Genomic DNA, 13,621 nt, shown 5'->3' with positions numbered 1-13,621 from the left:
CTAATACTTCATAATAGGATAGAATTACTGCTACTAAACATTAAATTAGTTGCTGTGGACTGATTATTTTCTTTAAAAATTGTATTTTGATCCGAGTGGTAACAAATGTCTAAAGTGAACCGCATGGTCATTGTACATTGCAGTTCACTGACGCCATTTAACGATCACGCACGAGGTGCAGTTCATTGACGCCATTTTACGATCACACGCGAGGTGCGCCCGAGTGAGAGCAAAAGAAAAAATCGATCATAATGGTAAATTAGTTAAGCAGTTATGTGAAGAAAAAAGATATTTGTATGTACTAGTATGTAATTACTTCAGTTTGAGCGGTCATAGTGAACCGCATGGTTATTATTTGTTCATTTCAGAGTTCAGCGTCACCATTGTTGGCTACGTGTCTGTATGAAAGAGAACTAGTGATTTAGAGGTAAACGAATGTGATTATATTAGTTAATGAAGAAATTGTAATTGTGTATTAGATGTTATTCTGGATCTTAGATGTGGAACTTATTTTGAAATGTACTTAATGAATGTTCTGGTCTGTGATCAGGCCAGGTTATTTTCTCTCCTTTGTTTTTTCTTTTTCTTTTCTTTTTCCTTCTTGATTCGTGAAGATCTGCACGACCTCCTGTAACATCCTGTAGACTGCGAGTTTGATGGCGAGCCAATCCAGTTTGTAGAAAAGAAGACATCGCGTGGTGGAGAGGAGGCTCGATATCCTTTCCTTGAGTTTCCACTGAAACTCATTGAAGCACGACAAATTCGACTTAAAGAACAGTTTCTTTTTCTTTTCTTCTTGAGGGTGTATGGTCAACTACCACCCAGAATTGAGAGACATTTAACTTTTCATGAGAGACACTTGAAATCCCTTTGAGAGAGAGATTATACTCTTTTGTGATATTTTGTCTTTTTTATTTATTCATTTTTCCTGAATGTTGAACTGACTATGTGGGTACATATTTGAAAACACCGACAAGAGTGCACTCGAGGTGGAAATTTGCACAGTCAGTTTTATTGTTTGTGTTTCTGTAATTTCTTTTATTTTATTGACTTTCTACTTTTCTTCCAAATCAAATTGAATCAATTATATTTCTAAATTAATCTTGTGTCTGTCTGTTACTTCTTATGCTAACCCACCGTCTCCATAGCGATCCCTAGTTCTTCTGACAGAATTCAAATATTATTCGTATTATAATAATAAAGTAAAAAGCTACTTTATTACTGCTGATAATCCAAACGAGTGCTACACAAACCAAACTGGAAGGCAAAGCAAGTCAGCCAGTCAGTCACAGCGAGCAGCCAGTCAGTCTTGAGCATCCAGGCAGACCCAGCTTTCAGCAATGCAGACCCAGTATTTAACCAGGCACACCCAGCAAGCAGCCAGGCAGACAAAATACTGAGGCAAGAGGGAGAGCGCTTGAAAAGACTCAAGGTTGCTATGACGGTATTTGAGAAATGCCTCTTGACTATATTAAACAGGGCAGAGGCATCTACATCATACCACCTGCCGTCAGAGAACCCAGATGAATATTCTTTCAAAGCTTTTTACCCTAAATTAAATAGCTAAAACCAAGGAGAAAGGAGAGGCTGATATTTGAAATTCACAAAATAGTTTATGAGGCCCAATGCAGTTAAGAAGAAGAGGAGAGCGGGGTACAGAAGGCCATGAGGAGTGTTAGTAAGCTTATTTGCTCTCAGTGTCCTGTCAGCTGTACCTTGTGCAGTCAGTGTTCATATTGTTAAAGCTTTTTTGTTTTGTGTTGAAAAAAATAACTTTAAGGTCAGGTTTTATAAATAAATACATACATTTGCTTCAGTTTTCAATCTGTTCCTTTTTGTGATTAAGAGGATAATTTTTTTTTTACCCTCATGAATTGATATATAAAACAATTTAGTACATATTACAGTTCATAGCCAATTAGAGTGTGTTTACCATTCTGCATTGACTAATGTCTGTATGCTGTCATGCATTTGGGGGAGATTTATTTGCATGGAGATACCATGGACATGCAGTCATCATATCATTGTTTTAAGAAATGACACGTGAAAAAATTGCTCTTTTATTCAAATGTGGATGGCTCTTAAAAGAGCCTTTGGTTTGGTTTTGTGAAGAATCTTTCTTGCCTGTGGCACCCTCAGCACTGAAGCATTTCACAAGTGTCTCCCTCACACGCATTGCTTCCAGTGCAGCATTGTTGCTCCCTACTTGGCTGATGTTGTGCAGTGCAGAAGCTTCTCCGTCACCAACATGGGAAACCGTCCTCATTGTCCTTCGCAGGATGTTGTGTTGAACACAGGTGGGCTTTATACAGGTTTGTGCGTTGGAAGGACTGACGGCAATAACGCGCCGGTACATTCGCCACTGTGCTGCAAGTATACCAAACGCATTCTCCACAGTCAGTCTTGCCCGTAAAAGCGTGTTAAACACCCTGTGTCTACTGGGAAGGGTGGTACCTGGGAAGGGTCTTATCAGGTCTCTACAAAGAGGGAAGGCTTTATCTACCACAAAGACGTGCTCTGCTCCTGGCAGCAGCGTGTCCTCAGGTAAGTCAAGGGTGCCACAGCGTAGAGAGCATTACTGAAAGGACTATTAGCCAGAGTACCACCATCACTGCTCTTTCCATAACTGCCAACATCTATGATACGGAAGCAGAATTTGGCATCTACAACTGCTAAAAGGACAATAGAGTATGTCCCTTTGTAGTTTTAGAATAGTGACCCAGAGTTTTTGGGAGCCTGGATCACTACATGCTTCTCATCAATAAATCTTACACTGTTTGGAAAATTCCAGCCATGGTAGAACTTCTGCTGCAATTTTCCACCAATCTTATGTGGTGGGAACAGGCATATACTCCTCCACCAGGGAGTCCCAAATGGCCATTGCCACTTCTGCCACAATACTAGATACAGTGCTGTGCCCAACCCTGTGCTGAAGGCAAAGTTGCGGTAAGAGTCCCCTGTTGCAAGGAACCTGTAAAAATGTGAAATATGCAATTGCCAAAGGAGAAATTCATATGAACAACATGTTGAGCTATTAAAAAAAAATACTGAATTCTATATATAAGAAACAGCAAACGAGTAGAAAGAAAAAAATATATATGATATAGGCTATGTATATGATAAACATGTTGAACTGTAAAAACACGTACATGGCAGGTAATTCAACGTATGACACAATATACATTATATCCGAATTAAATGTGATATATAATACCCTTTAAGTATCATGTTGCAGGCCCCATGGAGCCTCCCTGATTTTAGCCTAGATCCTGGTCAATACTTATCAGGTTGAGCATAGCGTTCCAGAATATATCTGAGGATCGCTCTGTTTGAATACTTAACTCCGTAAGTCTGGTCGGAAGGTCGAAGGACTCTCACGAGGCCTCCCTGTTAGATCAGCTCTAGAGCTGGAGGCACTCCCCTAGTTAGGGTCCCTTTTTAGAGTGCCCAGCCTCCACAGAGCTTTGAAGCACTGTGTAGATCCAGGATCGAGTAGAGTTACTCCCCTTGTTTGCAAGGGTAAGAAAGCGCTAAGGTGAGTTCTGCCCGTCTCTATGATCTGGTCTGTGAGCGATTACTGCCACTATCTTCAGTCCTCCCAACCGGATGCCTCCACAAGTGAGGCAAATAATGTTAAAGACTCTGTTTAGGAAACAGACAGGTTGTTAGCAAGACTAGGTCAGTAAAATAGACAAGGTCAGCCTCCCAGGTGGCGTGTGGGGTTGACTTTATGTCCCCCTCAAAAAGTGACTGGAAGGGACTCCTTTCGGACCCCCTGGCCATATTCCCTTTAAGGAACCCCTTCCAAGGAAGCTGTTGGTTCCAGGCCTTTGACGTCATATGCTGTCGCCGGTCAATAACGATTGTCGTGATTGGATAACAGAGTATGTGAGCGGAGTGGAGCGCCAACAATTTTCCCTCCGAGCTCCAAGCATTTAATAATCACTCCGCTCCAGGTTCACCATTTACCGCTCCCTGCTCCACTCCTTGCTCACTGATATTAGAAACACCGCTGCGTCTTCGCTCTCCGAGCATGCTTTGAAATCTCGCAAAAGTTCTGCTCATAATACATAGGCATATTAAATGAAAAAATGAATAATAATAAACAATACAGAATAGTTTCAATGGGGTTTATTGGATAGTGTGCCTATGACATGTTAAGCTTATTACATGGTTATCAGCATTAAAAGTTAAATATTGCTGATTTTTGCAGTGCACATTTTGTTTGGAAAGAATAAAATAACTAGCCCACGTTTTCATCAGTTATTTTATCTACGGGTCGCTACATTTCTTACAGATTTCTGCTCATTCGAAATCAAATACAGACAGCACTGTAAGATTACATTTGTTTGAATGCAATGCATTCGTGAGAGAGCGATTGCGTGTGTTACCTGTTTAAAATGTGCTTCCACCCGATCTCATGAAAGTGTATCCATAGCACAAATTTTATTTCTCATACCATTTATACGGCAAAAATAGTTTTTGCGTGCAAATGATACGCACTTAATGGCATGTAATACACACGCACTCCACACCCCTAATCCTACCCAAGGGGGTTAGTGTGTATCATTTGCACGCAAAAACAATTTTTGGCGTATAAATGGCACGAGAAATAAAATTTGTGCTATAGATACGCACTTTCATGAGAACGTGTTGCCCGATCATATTCAGTAGGCTTGAGAACCTCACGCAGCCACTCATGTCCATCAGCGTCATTATAACCTTCACATTTTTTTCTGATTTGAGTGATCCATCTGTATCATGCTAGCTAAATGTGTTTAACGTGTGAATTCTAACTAAAAATGCAGTTCTTTAATGGGCCGTTGGCATGAATTGTACTCGTGATGGAGCGGTCTCGGAGCGAGTGAAAACCACGACGCTCCGACTTTTAAAAAGTCCGCTCCGTACTCCATACTTTGTTGGATAAGCTTTCAGACTCCGGTTCACGTGGAGGGCTTTCCCCATAGCGTCATCGACACAATGTCTCGTTCCCTGTTCTCAGGGAACATAGGTTACAGTCGTAACCTGAGACGTTATAGTTATCATCCTTAGTGTGAACTTAATCAAAGTTGACTGAACTTAGTTGCCTGAACCTAGATTAATCGAAGCTTAACAAAGTGACCTAAACATTTTACTAGTAATCACACGTTTAATGTGTAATTCTACATGTAACGTTACAATAAAGTAGGTAGGTATAATTAAATTATTTTCGATTTCAGTTAATACAGGTGGAGTTGGGAAAGGTGTAGTGTTTCTGAAAGCTGCAACTACAACAAATGCTGACAAAGTGTTTGAAGGTTGAGCACGCAAGATACAGCAGGAACCAATCAGCTGTGCCTTACAGAGAATGATGGACCGATCAGCCTGTTTCATGACATTACTTTTTATTTGTTTTTGGGAAACTATTCCTATAAGCTTCAAGATTGACCTAAATCTTTCTAATAATACAAAAATAGCATCTTTAACTTAAATAACCAATGGGGGTGTCAGGCAACAAATTGTATTATTAGGGGTTCAAGCACGAAGTGCTGAAACCCTATTGTAATTGTACTGATTTTTATTATTATTATTAGGGGTTCAAGCACGAAGTGCTGAAACCCTATTGTAATTGTACTGATTTTTATTATTATTATTAGGGGTTCAAGCACGAAGTGCTGAAACCCTATTGTAATTGTACTGATTTTTATTATTATTATTATTATTATTATTATTATTATTATTATTATTTTTCTTCTGCCGTAAAACTCATCGTGCAGCCCAAACCGTAAGAGCTGGAGCTTTGAAACTTTGCCAGATGGTAGTACAAAAATCGAGGAGAGGTTCAGAGAATATGACCCCAATTGGCCCATAGGTGGCGCTATAGCAACCAAAAGCGCGAAACTGCTCATAACTCCTAGACCGTATGACGTAGACTCAAGTGTCTTATATCACTGGAAAGCTGGAAACCTGAAGGTCAAAACGTATATCTCCGATTTCATTTCCTGTATGCAAATTGTCCGCCATTTTGAATTTAGTTAAAAACCTACTTTTGCGAACTAGTCCTAGGATTTTTGTCCAATTGGATCCAAAACAGTGCAGAAATGTTCTCTGGAGTCTGAATATCAATAATTATCGAAAAAAAGTCGAAATTTCGATTCCTGATCGCCAGGGGGTGATAAATTAATGTTGTGGGAGGAGCCTATTTTACTAAAATGGCTATAACTCGAGAATGAAATTAGATATCTTCACCAAACTTGGTGCACATGTGTATGAGTTCAATCTGGGGTCACAGTAAAAAAATCGCGACGATTGATCACTAGGTGGCGCTATAACATGAAAAAAACATGAAAACGGCTATGACCACGTGACCGTTAGTCCGATTGACTTGAAAATTGGTATGCAGTGTCTTGGTCCAAGGTACCATGTATGTCTATGAGGACATTGGCGTATCTCGAAAAACATGGCCGCCATCGACCAATGAAATTTGAGCACCTATTAGACAAGGTTAACGGAGGCCGATCGGAACGAAACTCGATGGGCATGTTTGACTCATGGCCCTAGAGGTCTGTAAGAGTTTTGAAAGAAATCGGCCACTAGTTGGCGCTAACGAGTTTTATGGCTCTGTAATCACGTGGTGTTACACTTATCGTCACAAAATGCATATCATCTGATAGATCTGCTCATGCTGAACAACTTTGCCTCAAGAACTAATGCTGTCAATTAAACCGTTTATTAAATATTCGTAATTATGTTAAAAACCTACTTTTGCAAACTAGTCCTAGGTTTTTCGCCCGATCGAAACCAGACCAGTCTAGGACAATACTCTGGACACTCTAGATCAATAATTATCAAAAAAAAGTTGAACTTTTGCATGTAGATGGCTGTAATAGGGTCATTTAGAAAAGGGGCGTGGCAAAAAAACACTAAAAAGCCTATAAATCCTAAATGAAAACTCAGAACTTCACAAAAATTGGTGAGCATATGTGACATAACATCATTAACAAGCATGCCAATTTTTATGGAGATCGGACCATAGGTGGCGCTATAACTGCTAAAAAGCTTTAAAACCATATATTTCCTATGGTATTTCCTGTAAATGGTCTTTTCCATCTATTATGTCAGTAGTTACATGCTTGCTAAATAAAACTTAATCACTTTTGATGCTTTTGTGCTTAAAGGCCTTAACTGCTTGAACCCCGATAAATGCTGCTTGCAGCTTTAATTATTATTATTATTATTATTATTATTATTATTTTTCTTCTGCCGTAAAACTCATCGTGCAGCCCAAACCGTAAGAGCTGGAGCTTTGAAACTTTGCCAGATGGTAGTACAAAAATCGAGGAGAGGTTCAGAGAATATGACCCCAATTGGCCCATAGGTGGCGCTATAGCAACCAAAAGCGCGAAACTGCTCATAACTCCTAGACCGTATGACGTAGACTCAAGTGTCTTATATCACTGGAAAGATGGAAACCTGAAGGTCAAAACGTATATCTCCGATTTCATTTCCTGTATGCAAATTGTCCGCCATTTTGAATTTAGTTAAAAACCTACTTTTGCGAACTAGTCCTAGGTTTTTTGTCCAATTGGATCCAAAACAGTGCAGAAATGTTCTCTGGAGTCTGAATATCAATAATTATCGAAAAAAAGTCGAAATTTCGATTCCTGATCGCCAGGGGGTGATAAATTAATGTTGTGGGAGGAGCCTATTTTACTAAAATGGCTATAACTCGAGAATAAAATTAGATATCTTCACCAAACTTGGTGCACATGTGTATGAGTTCAATCTGGGGTCACAGTAAAAAAATCGCGACGATTGATCACTAGGTGGCGCTATAACATGAAAAAAACATGAAAACGGCTATGACCACGTGACCGTTAGTCCGATTGACTTGAAAATTGGTATGCAGTGTCTTGGTCCAAGGTACCATGTATGTCTATGAGGACATTGGCGTATCTCGAAAAACATGGCCGCCATCGACCAATGAAATTTGAGCACCTATTAGACAAGGTTAACGGAGGCCGATCGGAACGAAACTCGATGGGCATGTTCGACTCATGGCCCTAGAGGTCTCTAAGAGTTTTGAAAGAAATCGGCCACTAGTTGGCGCTAACGAGTTTTATGGCTCTGTAATCACGTGGTGTTACACTTATCGTCACAAAATGCATATCATCTGATAGATCTGCTCATGCTGAACAACTTTGCCTCAAGAACTAATGCTGTCAATTAAACCGTTTATTAAATATTCGTAATTATGTTAAAAACCTACTTTTGCAAACTAGTCCTAGGTTTTTCGCCCGATCGAAACCAGACCAGTCTAGGACAATTCTCTGGACACTCTAGATCAATAATTATCAAAAAAAAGTTGAACTTTTGCATGTAGATGGCTGTAATAGGGTCATTTAGAAAAGGGGCGCGGTAAAAAAACACTAAAAAGCCTATAAATCCTAAATGAAAACTCAGAACTTCACAAAAATTGGTGAGCATATGTGACATAACATCATTAACAAGCATGCCAATTTTTATGGAGATCGGACCATAGGTGGCGCTATAACTGCTAAAAAGCTTTAAAACCATATATTTCCTATGGTATTTCCTGTAAATGGTCTTTTCCATCTATTATGTCAGTAGTTACATGCTTGCTAAATAAAACTTAATCACTTTTGATGCTTTTGTGCTTAAAGGCCTTAACTGCTTGAACCCCGATAAATGCTGCTTGCAGCTTTAATTATTATTATTATTATTATTATTATTTTTCTTCTGCCGTAAAACTCATCGTACAGCCCAAACCGTAAGAGCTGGAGCTTTGAAACTTTGCCAGATGGTAGTACAAAAATCGAGGAGAGGTTCAGAGAATATGACCCCAATTGGCCCATAGGTGGCGCTATAGCAACCAAAAGCGCGAAACTGCTCATAACTCCTAGACCGTATGACGTAGACTCAAGTGTCTTATATCACTGGAAAGCTGGAAACCTGAAGGTCAAAACGTATATCTCCGATTTCATTTCCTGTATGCAAATTGTCCGCCATTTTGAATTTAGTTAAAAACCTACTTTTGCGAACTAGTCCTAGGTTTTTTGTCCAATTGGATCCAAAACAGTGCAGAAATGTTCTCTGGAGTCTGAGTATCAATAATTATTGAAAAAAAGTCGAAATTTCGATTCCTGATCGCCAGGGGGTGATAAATTAATGTTGTGGGAGGAGCCTATTTTACTAAAATGGCTATAACTCGAAAATGAAATTAGATATCTTCACCAAAATTGGTGCACATGTGTATGAGTTCAATCTGGGGTCACAGTAAAAAAATCGCGACGATTGATCACTAGGTGGCGCTATAACATGAAAAAAACATGAAAACGGCTATGACCACGTGACCGTTAGTCCGATTGACTTGAAAATTGGTATGCAGTGTCTTGGTCCAAGGTGCCATGTATGTCTATGAGGACATTGGCGTATCTCGAAAAACATGGCCGCCATCGACCAATGAAATTTGAGCACCTATTAGACAAGGTTAACGGAGGCCGATCGGAACGAAACTCGATGGGCATGTTCGACTCATGGCCCTAGAGGTCTGTAAGAGTTTTGAAAGAAATCGGCCACTAGTTGGCGCTAACGAGTTTTATGGCTCTGTAATCACGTGGTGTTACACTTATCGTCACAAAATGCATATCATCTGATAGATCTGCTCATGCTGAACAACTTTGCCTCAAGAACTAATGCTGTCAATTAAACCGTTTATTAAATATTCGTAATTATGTTAAAAACCTACTTTTGCAAACTAGTCCTAGGTTTTTCGCCCGATCGAAACCAGACCAGTCTAGGACAATTCTCTGGACACTCTAGATCAATAATTATCAAAAAAAAGTTGAACTTTTGCATGTAGATGGCTGTAATAGGGTCATTTAGAAAAGGGGCGTGGCAAAAAAACACTGAAAAGCCTATAAATCCTAAATGAAAACTCAGAACTTCACAAAAATTGGTGAGCATATGTGACATAACATCATTAACAAGCATGCCAATTTTTATGGAGATCGGACCATAGGTGGCGCTATAACTGCTAAAAAGCTTTAAAACCATATATTTCCTATGGTATTTCCTGTAAATGGTCTTTTCCATCTATTATGTCAGTAGTTACATGCTTGCTAAATAAAACTTAATCACTTTTGATGCTTTTGTGCTTAAAGGCCTTAACTGCTTGAACCCCGATAAATGCTGCTTGCAGCTTTAATTATTATTATTATTGCCCACAGACTCTAGTCTCATTTATTATAGGGTTATGTTTTAGACAGGCTGTCTTCTTTTGTATTCATTGAAAGCATTTATTCAAAGGGGTCATATATACAGATTGGTCATTTATAAAGCACTATATACATAAAGATGACTTGTCTTGACTTTTAAAACAAAGCAAAAGTGGCTGTGATGACTTGATGACTTCTTTCCAGTCTTCAGTCTCTCATGTTCTGGCTCAGACGTTCCTCTGATCTCTAGTGTGGCGGCTTGAGTTCCTGTCAGGATGGGGTTGGACTTCAGGCTTCAGGTCAAGTCTCAAGCTCGAGCCTTCCACCAAAGACAGCAATACTGTTATTTCCTGTCCAATACAAAGATTATATAAGCAAGTCAACTCATGAATGTTTTTGTTTTTGTTTGTTTATAAAAAAAAAGCTGATTTACACAACAGAATTGAATTCTTACAATTGCATCACTGATTCTGTTTATTACCATGAAGCCGCTTTGAAACTATCTGTATTGTTTAAAATGCAATATATATGTGTTTGTATATATATATATATATATATATATATATATATATATATATATATATATATATATATATTAATCTAAGAGAAAACTATCTTTTGTTGTTTTGGACCTGGCTGATGTTCTTACCTTCAGTGCCAGGAAATCAGGTCTGGAGCTTTTTTCTGAACTCAGCCTTCTCTTCTTCAATGTGTTTAGAGTCAGCTACTAGTGAATTAAATGTACTTCCTGGGGAGGCAGTGGACATGGGTGCTTCCTCTTGGGACGAGGTGGGCACAGGTACTTCCTTAGGGGTCACAGTGGGCACTGATGCTTCCTCTGAGGATGAGGCAGGTACAGGTGCTTCCTCTGGAGACGTGCTGGGCACTGGTGCTCCTTTTGATGTCCTGGCAAACGTAGGTGGTCCCTTGGGGGGCCTTAAGGGCAAAGGAGTCAAGATGACATCTCATATTATTAGGGATCCTCACTTTTCTCCTGAATGAGGGCCTGGCAGGTACAGGTGCTCCCTGTGGAAAGGCAGCAGGCACTGGTGCTTCCTCAGGAGATGCTGCATGCATGAGTGCTTCCTCTTGGGACGAGGCGCATACAGGTGCATCCTCTTGGGGTGAGTTGGGCAAAGGTACTTCCTTAGGGGACACAGTGGGCACTGGTGCTTTCTCTGAGGATGAGGCAGGTACAGGTGCTTCCTCTGGAGACGTGCTGGGCACTGGTGCTCCTTTTGATGTCCTGGCAAACGTAGTTGGTCCCTTGGGGGGCCTTAAAGGGATACTCCACTTTTTTCAGAAATAGGCTCATTTTACAACTCCCCCAGAGGTAAACAGTTGAGTTTTACCGTTTTAGAATCCATTCAGCCGATCTCCGGGTCTGACGGTACCACTTTTAGCATAGCTTAGCATAGATCATTGATTCTGACGAGTCCAGTAGCATTTCTTTCAAAATGACCAAAGAGTTTCAATATTTTTCCTATTTAAAACTTGACTCTTCTGTAGTTAAACCGTGTACTAAGATCGACGGAAAATGAAAAGTTGCGATTTTCTAAGCCTATATGACTAGGAACTACTCTCATTCCGGCGTAATAATCAAGGAACTGTGCGGCTGTACCATGGGTGAAGCAGGCGTAATGATATGACGCAGCACCTGAAAATAGGTCTAATAGGTTAGACAAACTTAGTCCCGGTCACGTTGGAAGAAGTTACCGAGCTGGGGACTATTTTCAGGCGCTGCGTCATATCATTACGCCTGCTGCACCCATGGTACAGCCACACACTTCCTTGATTATTACGCCGGAATGAGAGTAGTTCCTAGCCATATAGGCTTAGAAAATCGCAACTTTTCATTTTCCGTCGATCTTGGTACACGGTTTAACTACAGAAGAGTCAAGTTTTAAATAGGAAAAATATTGAAACTCTTTGGTCATTTAAAAAAAAATGCTACTGGACTCGTCAGAATCAATGATCTATGCTAAGCTATGCTAAAAGTGGTACCGTCAGACCCGGAGTTCGGCTGAATGGATTCTAAAACGGTAAAACTCAACTGTTTAACTCTGGGGGAGTTGTAAAATGAGCATATTTCCGAAAAAAGTGGAGTATCCCTTTAAGGGTAAAGGAGTCAAGATGGCATCTCATATTATTAGGGATCCTCACTTTTCTCCTGAATGAGGGCCTGGTAGGTACAGGTGCTCCCTGTGGAAAGGCAGCAGGCACTGGTGCTTCCTCAGGGGATGCTGCATGCATGAGTGCTTCCTCTTGGGACGAGGCGCATACAGGTGCCATCCTCTTGGGGTGAGTTGGGCAAAGGTACTTCCTTAGGGGACACAGTGGGCACTGGTGCTTCCTCAGGGAATCTTGCATACATGGGTGCTTCCTCAGATGACAAGGCAGGCACAGGTGCTTCCCTCTGGGGAAACAGTGGGCACGTGTGCGTCCTCTTGGAATGAGGTGGGCACAGGTGCTTCCTCAGAGGACACAGTGGTCACTAATGCTTTAGGTACAGGTATTCCCTGTGGGGACCCGTCTGGCATGGGTGCTCCCGCAGGGGACTGGGCAGGCACAGGCTCTCCCTGCTGGTACCTAGCAGGAGCTGGGGCTCCTTGTGGGGCCTCCACTATTCCCCACTGGCCTGAAGTGAGCCCACACCCACTCTTCTCAAATGATGAGCGTAAACGATCCTCTACCTCCATTATTGCCCACCACCTCCCTGCGAGGAGGGCTGTGGTGAGCTCATGCTCATCTAAGGGGCTTAAGGGTTCTGTTTCTCTGAAACAGGTGGGCATGGTGGACATGCTCAGTTTGATGGATAAGCATCTTTGATGGCTGCAAAAAAAGTGTATAACCGAATGGCTGTTCGTGTGCAACAGTGAACTATCTGTGAAAAACTGTGAGAGAAAGAGAGAGGGAAGAGAAGAGATGACTTAAGTACACCCAGGAGCTTCGGAAGCTGGTAGTTTATTAGCTTAGTTTTATAACATTCATTAAATGTATCAATCTATTTATTTATTATTATTCTTTACAATAAACGATATGCCCAGTGGCAGTCCATCAGAGGAAGAAAAGGAGACAAAAATGATTAAAAATTAATATAACAAAGAAGTTGATGAAGAATTTTTTTTTTTTATCTGTATTAAAAGTGTTGTTATTATACTTTTATTTTTAAATATACTAAAGTAAGTAATTATACAGTGAAATATTTGTTTAAGAACTTCGGAAACTTCCTTGACTATTGACAAGTTGTGTTGGTGATCGACGTGATTATAACGCGTATCAAGACTTTATCTAGACTTTAATTATCAGCAAATATATACAAATTATTTGTTTTAGTTTTTATTTGTCAATTTATTATTATATAATTGTATAATTAAGTAGGCTATAATTATCAACAAATATAT

The sequence above is a fragment of the Rutilus rutilus genome, assembly GCF_951802725.1.
Source record: "Rutilus rutilus genome assembly, chromosome: 20".
NCBI lineage: Eukaryota > Metazoa > Chordata > Actinopteri > Cypriniformes > Leuciscidae > Rutilus > Rutilus rutilus.
The sequence above is the reverse complement of the archived record's forward strand: the minus strand, read 5'-3'. Positions refer to the sequence as shown.